General features: G+C 42.6%; 1 long non-coding RNA gene across 1 annotated transcript; it reads right to left on the minus strand.

The window, feature by feature from the left end:
• Positions 1-4,584: 4,584 nt before the first annotated feature.
• LOC143104654 (uncharacterized) lies at positions 4,585-7,605 on the minus strand. The gene is made up of 5 exons (XR_012983114.1): positions 7,519-7,605; positions 5,583-5,906; positions 5,402-5,461; positions 4,806-4,919; positions 4,585-4,635 (listed from the first exon to the last, which is right to left on the minus strand). It is a non-coding gene; the product is annotated as an uncharacterized LOC143104654 (long non-coding RNA).
• Positions 7,606-9,427: the final 1,822 nt, after the last annotated feature.

The raw sequence follows: 9,427 nt of genomic DNA on the forward strand, positions 1-9,427 counted from the left end.
CCAGTAGCTCTGTGTAACTATGGCACCTATATGCCCCGCTCACTAGGCCCTCTCGGTTTCTTGTAAATACGCACCACTTATTATCCCGCTGTCGAATGAAAGTGATATGCCACTTACTTTCTAAGTTCATTCGCTATTTATGGGCGTTACTCTGTTTATTCTCTCTAAATTCTGACTTTTATCTTATCCTTATAACTATCCTCTTTATTTTACCAACGTTATTTTATCAGCGGGGACTTTGAGTCCTTACCTTTCTTTTCAATAATATTTCTTCACTCAAAATTACCTTTTAACCTTTTATTTTGTTTTTTCACAAAGTACATTTATTGGCTTTATTTCCTCTTTTATTTATTGAAGCCAGTACAAAACTTTCATTTTAAGCAAGGTTAGCAGATTACAAGTTTTTAGCTAAGCAGTTATCATGGAGGTTATTCAGCTAAGCAGTCGTTATAGAGGCCTTGCAGCAATACCTCCCCTTTTACCTTTCCCTAGTTTTCTATCTATAATCTCCATTTGTTCTTCTCCTTCTTGCAGCTGGGGAGTCTCTCTCAAACTTGCGCTTTCTGCCCTCAGGTGGGGCAAAGAGCTGGTCAACCACCGGCCTCGTGTTCACCCCTACAAACTTTCCTACCTGCTCTATCACTGTCTGCAGGGCCAATGGCGCTATGCGGGTGCCTAGCCTCGAGTGGGTTCCTCTGTACTTATCCAACTGGTCAATGTGAACTGAATATTTATCCCTACTGCTCCCTTCCTTGTTCCAGAACACTGACACTGACAAAGACTCTCTCATAAAACTGGCCAGCCTACCTCTGTCTCGGCCAACTATCTCTCTTAATTCCTGTTCTATGTCCCGCACTGGCTGGGGCTCAATCGGGCCGTGAACTTCTTCCTGCTCTCTCTCTTGTTCCGGCTCCTGTTCCAGCTGTAGCTAGCTAGTTGGACTGTAGCTTGAGCTATACAGGGGGCTGGTTGGGCTGTAGCTTGTAGAGGGTGGTGAGCTATATCGGGGGCTGGTTGGGCTATTAACTATACGGAATGAACTACGGATTAGCCGGTGGGATACGGTGTTACCTGGATAGGGAGTTGGAGCTCTCACTGGACCCCACTGACCTGACTCCTGGCGCCCCTCTTCTTCGGACCCTAGGCTGCTGTATCTTGTCTCTGGTGGGGCACTGACTTCCCCCTGTCTAATGTCTGTCTCTACCTCTCTCACGCTACTGTTTGGAGTGAACTCTTCTGGGGAGTCTGTGTCAGGCTCTCCCTCATCCGAGTTGTCAGAAACTTCAAGGCGGTAGAGGACTTTTCCTTGGTGGCCTGGCTGATCGTCTCTCACAATCCTAAACTTGGGCACCGCTGCTCTAACAGGGGACTCGGGGGGGGTATCTGTATAAACCTCCAACAACCGCAACAATTTTCTTATGTTCAGACTGTGGTTGTCGCGCAACTTTCTTATGAATATCGCAGTTGCGGCTTCAATAATGTGAGTTTGACGTCCGCTGTCTGTCAGGGTGACGATCCTCCTTCCCTCGCCGAGCTCCTCTACCTCAAGTGTGTGTGTGTACTTGTCTTGCATCTATTTTGGGCCCACGCCCAGGCAACAAAACAAAACACAACGGCGCACACTCAGCTTTCACAGAAACAACAAAAGGTTATGATAAAATATATTTTGTTCATCACCCTTTGTTCAGGACAGTTTTACACATTTAACTCACAGCTAATATTGCAGTTTACTTATTAACCCGTTCTTCTCTCTGAAACACACATATATTTTTAGGGCAGCCCACGCTCCCTTTACACTAAATACTATTTTAGTTTTCTCCTTGAAAACTAGATTTCCTCCTTGGAAATCAAAACACTATTTTTAGCTTTCTCCTTGAAAACTAGATTTCCTCCTTGGAAATTATTACATGGCCATTTAACTCAGTTTTCTCGTTGAAAACTACTTTTAACCGGTTTTCAAAATTACAAAACGCTTTTTAAGATCAACAGCACAACCCAATCTCTGTCTTGTGTCTCCACTATTCTTTTGAGGATTCAGGCAAACACCCCTTCCCGGCCTACCCACCGACTCCCACAGCACAGCTTTCCTAATAATAAGCAAAACGCTTACCTTAGTTTTGGGCCCGAAAGCTGTACTGGAGAAGTCTGCTTCACCCGGGACGGAACTGCTTCCCTTGTTGAATCCTTTCAAATCTCGGTAGGACCTCCAGATCTGTCGTGGAAAAACTATCCACTTTTCCGAACCTCCGATCCAACTAGCACTCTGATGTCAAAGACCCGCAGGAGAACACCAAGACGAGAGATGCTGAAGACTGTTGATCCTTTATTCACCGTATTGCAGTGAGAATACAATCCAAACAATGTCAGGACTGAACCATCAGGCAATACAGTGATGAGTTGCAGCTGCCACCCCGATGAGATCTGATCTGAATGTGCCTGAGCTCTTCCTTTTATGCTCTCAGGGGCCTGGGAGGCGTTCCTATCACCAGGAACGTCACCAGGCCCCGTTTAGCCAATCAGAACGTTTTGGGACTTGAGATATTGGTGGAAAACCCTTCTCATCTAAACATTAAAAAATGTGTGTTGCTAGGCAGAATACATGTGACCAGGTCCTATGTGTAATCTGTTGCCAGGCAGAGTATGTGTTCGTTTGGTTCTATGTGTACTTTCACTTTTGGTTCTGCCTCCTTTTCTTGTAAACCCCTCCATATCTCCTAAACCCTGTCTGGTTTTACTTTCACTGCTATTCCTTCTAAGTTTCACTCTTAGTCTCTGACAGTTCAGTCTCATGACTTCCAGTAAATGTTGCATAACAGTTGCACAAACAATATCCTTAACACACTCAGCACACAGTGAACACACAGTGAGGTGAAGCACACACTAATCCCGGCGCAGTGAGCTGCCTGCATCAACGGCGGCGCTCGGGGAGCAGTGAGGGGTTTGGTGCCTTGCTCAAGGGCACTTCAGCCGTGTGTGTGTGTGTGTGTGTGTGTGGTGTGGTGTGGTGTGGTGTGTGTGTGTTTGTGTGTGTGTGTGTGTGTGTGTGTGTGTGTGTGTGTGTTTGGGGTTGTAGAGCCTTCCAAAAAGAGTTACATTTGCGTTTTAGATTGTCTAGTATTTGATTCTATTTGCTTACATCGACTTCTTGGTCTGTGCCCCATTTTGTCTGATGTCACTTCCTGTCCCTAGCAGTCTATTTCCTGTCCTGAGGATTAAGCCACAGCATATGGAAGAGACACCTGCAATGGCCTGAACAGCAGCCACTAGCAGTCGCTTCAGTGAATCAGAGAGAAAAGTACACAGATTGCATTTGGAGTGTTTTTGTGTCTCAGATGTAGAGATGTGAGCAGAGCAACAATGCAGATTCTGCTGAACTGACGCCTGATTCAGACCGTCTCCCTGGTGTGTGTGTTACGTCACAGCTGCCTTGCGGTTGTGTTGCTGTTAGCCTGCATGTGTGTATTCACAGCAGGAATGTCTCAGATGCAGCGCTGCTACTGCAGCCCTGTCTTTACACATTATGTGTATCGTTGATAATGCTGCTACAACATCATTTTGTCAAAATAGTTATTTCTGTTTACACTTGTTTGGGAGATTGAATTGGTATTTGAATTTTCTCTTGTGAGATTAAAAAAAGTTAATTTGATGTTAACTGATCTGATTTATATCTTATTGCCCCTGTTTGGGGGGAAGGGGAGAGAGAGCTGTGGAAATGTACTGCCCTCACCAAGACTGTTAGAGAATGGGTCTATGGCTCTGCCCTCACTTCATTTAATAAATGATTTCCATAATTTGATTACAGCAACTATGAGTATACATTTGTGAGGTTTCCGTGCCTCCCACATATCACCACAAGATGGAGCTGTTGGCATTTCATGGATGTCTCCTTGGTCCTTGTCCTCACCTGTTGCCTACTGCTCTCATTACTGACCGCTGTTCTGAGTTTCTTCTCTGTTGTATTCTATGCTCTTCCCCTGTTTGTCACTCTGTCTAGAGCCCTCCCGAGCTGCTATTGCTTTACATCCTGTGTTGTTATTGAGCCCTGGTTACAAAACCTGCTTCTTCTGTTTCTGCATTTTTGATCTGAAACTTTTGTTAGCCCATTTATGTGACTACCGGTATTATGAACTTTGTGAACTGCTGCATTTTTGGATCCTTTGAGTGTTTCTTGTTTGGGTTTTTTCAGGTCTACAGTGTATCTTTAGCTTTTTGTGTTCGCTGACTAAAGCCACCTTCAGTTCAGTTATGCTTTTGCTGTTCCACATAGCTCATCAGAACAGTTCTATGATGATGTGTTTAATGAACAAATACAACCAGGTGATTTTGTTTTCACCAAGTGCAGCCCAGAGACTGTGCTGTATGTGAAGAGGAAATCATGTGGCCACGATGTGGCAGACAGAATGTGAGAGAGAATGTGACACCTCTCTTGCGTATATCTGAAAAAATAGGTGCCTTTAATGAGCCAAAAACGCACACACATGCACACACACATCCAAGAAAAAAGAATAGAAAGTCCATGCAATGCCATTTGGATTAAACCAGACACACAGGACAGAGTAATTGTAAAAAAAACCTTAAAACAACTTACATTTCGCTCCTGCATTCGTCCTGATTGTGTACGTTCACCTTTTTGGCCTAATGGAACAAACAATTTTGCATTTAAAAGATGATTCTGTGTGTGCATTTGTCTGAAATCATATTATGCATCTCTCTCTCTCTCTCTCTCTCTCTCCGTCTCTCTCTCTCTCTGTGTGTTTGGGGGAGGGGTGTAGTGGGGCATGGTGCATATGTGTGTATCATCCTACCTTTGTGTCTCATGTACAGGAATATGACTCCTCCCAGCAGCGGTGGCAACAGCAGCACAGCAACCAGGATGAAGATGTATGGAGGTGTTTCAGTTCCTCCGTTCCTCGATGTGTCTGGAAACAAACCCAGCAGTCAGTGTGAACAGAGCACAGAGCTGTTGCTGCATGTCACTGTGTACTGTACAAGCTTCACCATCAGCAGTGTGTCTGGAAATACAGTACAGTAAGCACTAAACATGCCAACATGACCATGCAACACAAGGGCACCAGTAGATGCTGCACAGCAGAGGTACTGGTACAGCTGGAAAGAACACACACCAGCCAGCAAATGAAGATAGTTTTTAACCAGAGATAACACACATGTGAGAGGAGGAAGAGCCAGCAGTACACACCACCACATAGCTAGCACTGCAGTTTTAAAGAGCAACACACAAACTCTAAACTCTTTAAAGAGCAATACATTAGATACCAAAAAATCAGAATTGGGTTGCTATGCCAATGTTAATGCTGTGAAAATGCTTTTTAAACATTCAAAGATCACTAACAACATAATATTGCCCTAAATGTAAAATGCAATGTTGATAAAGGGGACAAACCTTTTTCATTAGTTGCTGGTGTGTGTGTTTTAGGTGGTGCTTTAGGTGTCGACGTGCTTGCTGGTGATATAGGATGAAGATATGGAACAGAAAAAAATATATTTTAATGAAAGAACCACTGATGTCATGGTAATGACTAACACCATCAATAATCAGATGATAAAACATAAAAAATACTGACCATGGATCAGGAGGTTAATTCTCCTGACCTCTTCGTTAAGATAGCACGTATATATTCCCTGGTCCTCCTCAGTCAGCTCTGATATGAGCAGAGACGCATTTCCTGGTGAAAGATGGTTAAACATCTGAACTCTGCCTCTATAGGGTCCACTTGTACTGGATACATCAATGCGTGGGTCATATTGAGACCCTCTCCATCTGTAGAAATTCCATATCACACTCTCAGGTTTGACATGCAGAGAAGAACAAGAGCAGGGCAGCAGCACAGATTCTCCTGAGCTTTTCACAATCTCAAATATTGTGTCCTTTTCCATTAGAGAGCATCCTGGAAGAAACATGACACTTATCAAATATTGTCTAAAGCCAACATAGCTCAGTTTCTTGTCATGAGCATTTTCCCCTTCTTTTCACATAGGCCTACATTATAACAACACAAATTGTATTGCTGAAGCAGTCATTCTGAATCAGTTTCAGTAAAATAGTCTAAAATAGTCTATTCTACTCATAGTATGAATTGCATTCTTTCCTCCCCAGATGTAACTCTCATTGTCATGTAAGCACCTAGACTACACTAATTTTTACATTCAACTAAACTTACAGTGCATGCCCGTGTTTACTGACATAGACAGTAAGAACTCTGGACTCTTATATCTTGTACTTTTTACTGCTTTCTTCTCCAAATGACCAACATCAGGCTACTCTCATTACTCTACTGTATGTGTTTTTGGCCTCTTTGATCCATGCTTGCAAATAGCAGTGCAGACTCAGAGGTGCTATCTTTTATAAATAAGGAGTGATGCAAAGATATTACATTTATGTTGTTATAAATAAAGGTGTTAACATATTTGCAAGTGATGATTTCTGCTGTGCACAAGACAAGATGGACAAGATGAAGATCAAATGGATCCCAGTGTCATTAGGTGCATCTTAGTAATTGAGAAAAACTGTAATTCATTTATTCAGTGTGCTGTGGTTACAGTTTTTCTCAGTCGCTTTGGTGCTTTTTTCAGATCAGAATTAAAATTCTCATAACTATTAGTTCAACCTCCACAACATTTAGTCATTTGTGCACATCATAGTAGCAATTTCTCCTTTCTCTGAACAAATTGCAAATACTTTTGGACATGTATCAGTTGCTTTCATACAATTCTCTGCTGTTTTTTAACATTATCATTTGCTTATGTCATGTCAGTCAAAATGAACTATACTTATGAATGCTGAATAGTCGTTCCCAATAAAACTAATAGTCTTCATTTCATTGCTTGAGTCATTACATACAAAATTGTTGAACTAGTTATCAAATTCTGTCACAATGCTGTAGAATTGCAAAGAGCATAGAGTAAAAATGTACGTATTCAGTGTGTTGTACTCACTTACTCACCTAACTACAGCAATGTGTAACTTTACTGTAGTTTTCAAATGGCTGTGCAAGTGCTGTATAGTGCTGTCTTGAGCATGTTCAGGTAGTGTCACCGGTTCTGACCTTTTTTTGCATTGGAAAACACCGAGAGAACTGTCATAATGAAAACATGACAAAGCCATTTGACTATCTTGTTTATAAACGATGGTGTCAAGACTTCTCATTTTGATGACACTGACAGTTTCATTGACATGAATACCTGCTTTTGAGGAATGGACTATCCATTTTGAGCAAGTGACGTGCTTTTGCAGGTCATCCGCTAGGTTTTGCAGTTTGCACTAATTGTTTTGAGAATTGCACTAACTGCTGTGCAAATGTTAATAGTGATGTGAGAAAAGCACCAAAGCGACTGAGAAAAACTGTAATACAAACGGGTTGATGAGATTTCACTCCTTGTAAACACAGCAATATACAGTCTGAAATGTATGTGACTAGTGACATATGTGATAATGACTAGTGATGAATTAAGAGACTATTCTGGAAAGTCATAATTCAGTCTGGTGTTGTAATAACTCACCTGTTGCAATTCTGAGCGTGCAGCAGAAGAAAAGCCAAATAATCGGCTGCATTTCTACTGACCGTTGCTTTGCTGTCTCCGTGTTTCTCTCACACACACCGAGGGTGTTGGCAGCTCTAATGGTCTTACACACACATAGCATGGTGATGTCACATCCTTCCTTCTCATGCAGTCTCTTTACACATCTCATTGGATTTGTCTTTCATCAACATCCCCTGAAACTGCATCACACAGAATAAAGTTCTGCTTTCAGCTGAACTCTGTAACGAGGGCTATCTTGCTATCGAGGGCTCAATAGAGGGAGACTCCCCCATGCTGATTTAAAACGTGTCCTTAACACCACCGGTCCTTAACTCTGCAGAATTGGCTTTATTTACGACTCTGGGTCCGAATTCTGTGCTCTGACCTCAAGTGGAGACATAATAGTGCCTGTGTAGTATTGAAGCAAGGTTTCATTCACAAAGCTGGTTGTGTACATGAACATGCATAAACTGCTTGGTCAAAAAGAACGTTTATCAGGCCAATCATTGCATTTAGTAGATACCTTCAATAGATTTTCCTCACAGAAAAAAAGAAAAAACTAGTTCTATATGAACTAGCCTTTGATGTGGGCTTAGCCAAATTAATGTTGAAAAGAAATAGGATTGCTAAAAATTGGGCATTTCAAGCCATTCAAAATAAGCTGTTTGCAGTTGTAAGTAATTTACCAGGTTAATAATGTTTAATTCATTTTGCACTATTTTACTTTAAAAATGTTAAGATTGTATGTGAAAGGAGATTTCTCATATATTCAAAACTTCTGAAGAGTATTTAGAGAAGACAAGCTGGATCTGGAGCACCAGATGCTGAAAGGGAACTAGCACTGGCTGGCTGGCTGGCTGCCATGTGCCTTTTGGCAAACTCCAGGCGGGCTGTCATGTGCCTTTTGGCAAACTCCAGGCAGGCTGCCATGTGCCTTTTGGCAAACTCCAGGCACATGTGCCTTTTGGCAAACTCCAGACGGGCTGCCATGTGCCTTTTGGCAAATGTCGTGGAAATTATCCACTTCCCGAAACCTCCAATCCAACTAGCACTCTGATGTCAAAGACCCGAAGGAGAACACCAAGACGAGAAATGCTGAAGACTGTTGATCCTTTATTCACCGTATTGCAGTGATGATACAATCCAAACAATGTCAGGACTGAACCGTCAGGCAAGAGAGTGATGAGTTGCAGCTGCTACCCCGATGAGATCTGATCTGAATGTACCTGAGCTCTCTCTTTTATGCTCTCAGGGGCCTGAGAGGCGTTCCTATCACCAGGAACGTCACCAGGCCCCTTTTAGCCAATCAGAACGTTTTGGGACTTGAGATATTGGTGGAAACTCCTTCTCATACAAACATTAAAAAATGTGTGTTGCTAGGCAGAATACATGTGATCAAGTTCTATGTGTAATCTGTTGCCAGGCAGGGTATGTTTTGATTTGGTTCTATGTGTCATCCCAACTTTGGTTTCACTTCCCTCTCTGGAAGGTCCCTGCATCTCCTCTTCTGCTAGCCCCTTCTATTTATGCCCTTCTGGTAAGCACCTTTCTCTCCCAGGCCCTGTTTTTACTTTCACTCTTAGCCTTTGACAGCTCAGTCTCATGACTTCCAGTAAATGTTGCATAACAGTGGCACAAACAACACCTTTATAGTAAATGGAATGTTTCCAATAAACCAGCACACACACACAAGTATTATTATTATGTCTAGATAAAATCACCACATAAACTCCAGGCGGGCTGTCATGTGCCTTTTGGCAAACTCCAGGCAGGCTGCCATGTGCCTTTTGGCAAACTCCAGGCGTGCTGCCATTTGCCTTTTGGCAAACTCCAGGCGTGCTGCCATTTGGGCTGCCATGTGGGCTGCCATGTGCCTTTTGGCATCTCC

The sequence above is a fragment of the Alosa pseudoharengus genome, unplaced genomic scaffold (assembly GCF_046254945.1).
Source record: "Alosa pseudoharengus isolate Yale_2024_CS ecotype anadromous, Long Island Sound unplaced genomic scaffold, YU_APseudo_1.1 YU_APseudo_1.1_scf_5, whole genome shotgun sequence".
NCBI lineage: Eukaryota > Metazoa > Chordata > Actinopteri > Clupeiformes > Clupeidae > Alosa > Alosa pseudoharengus.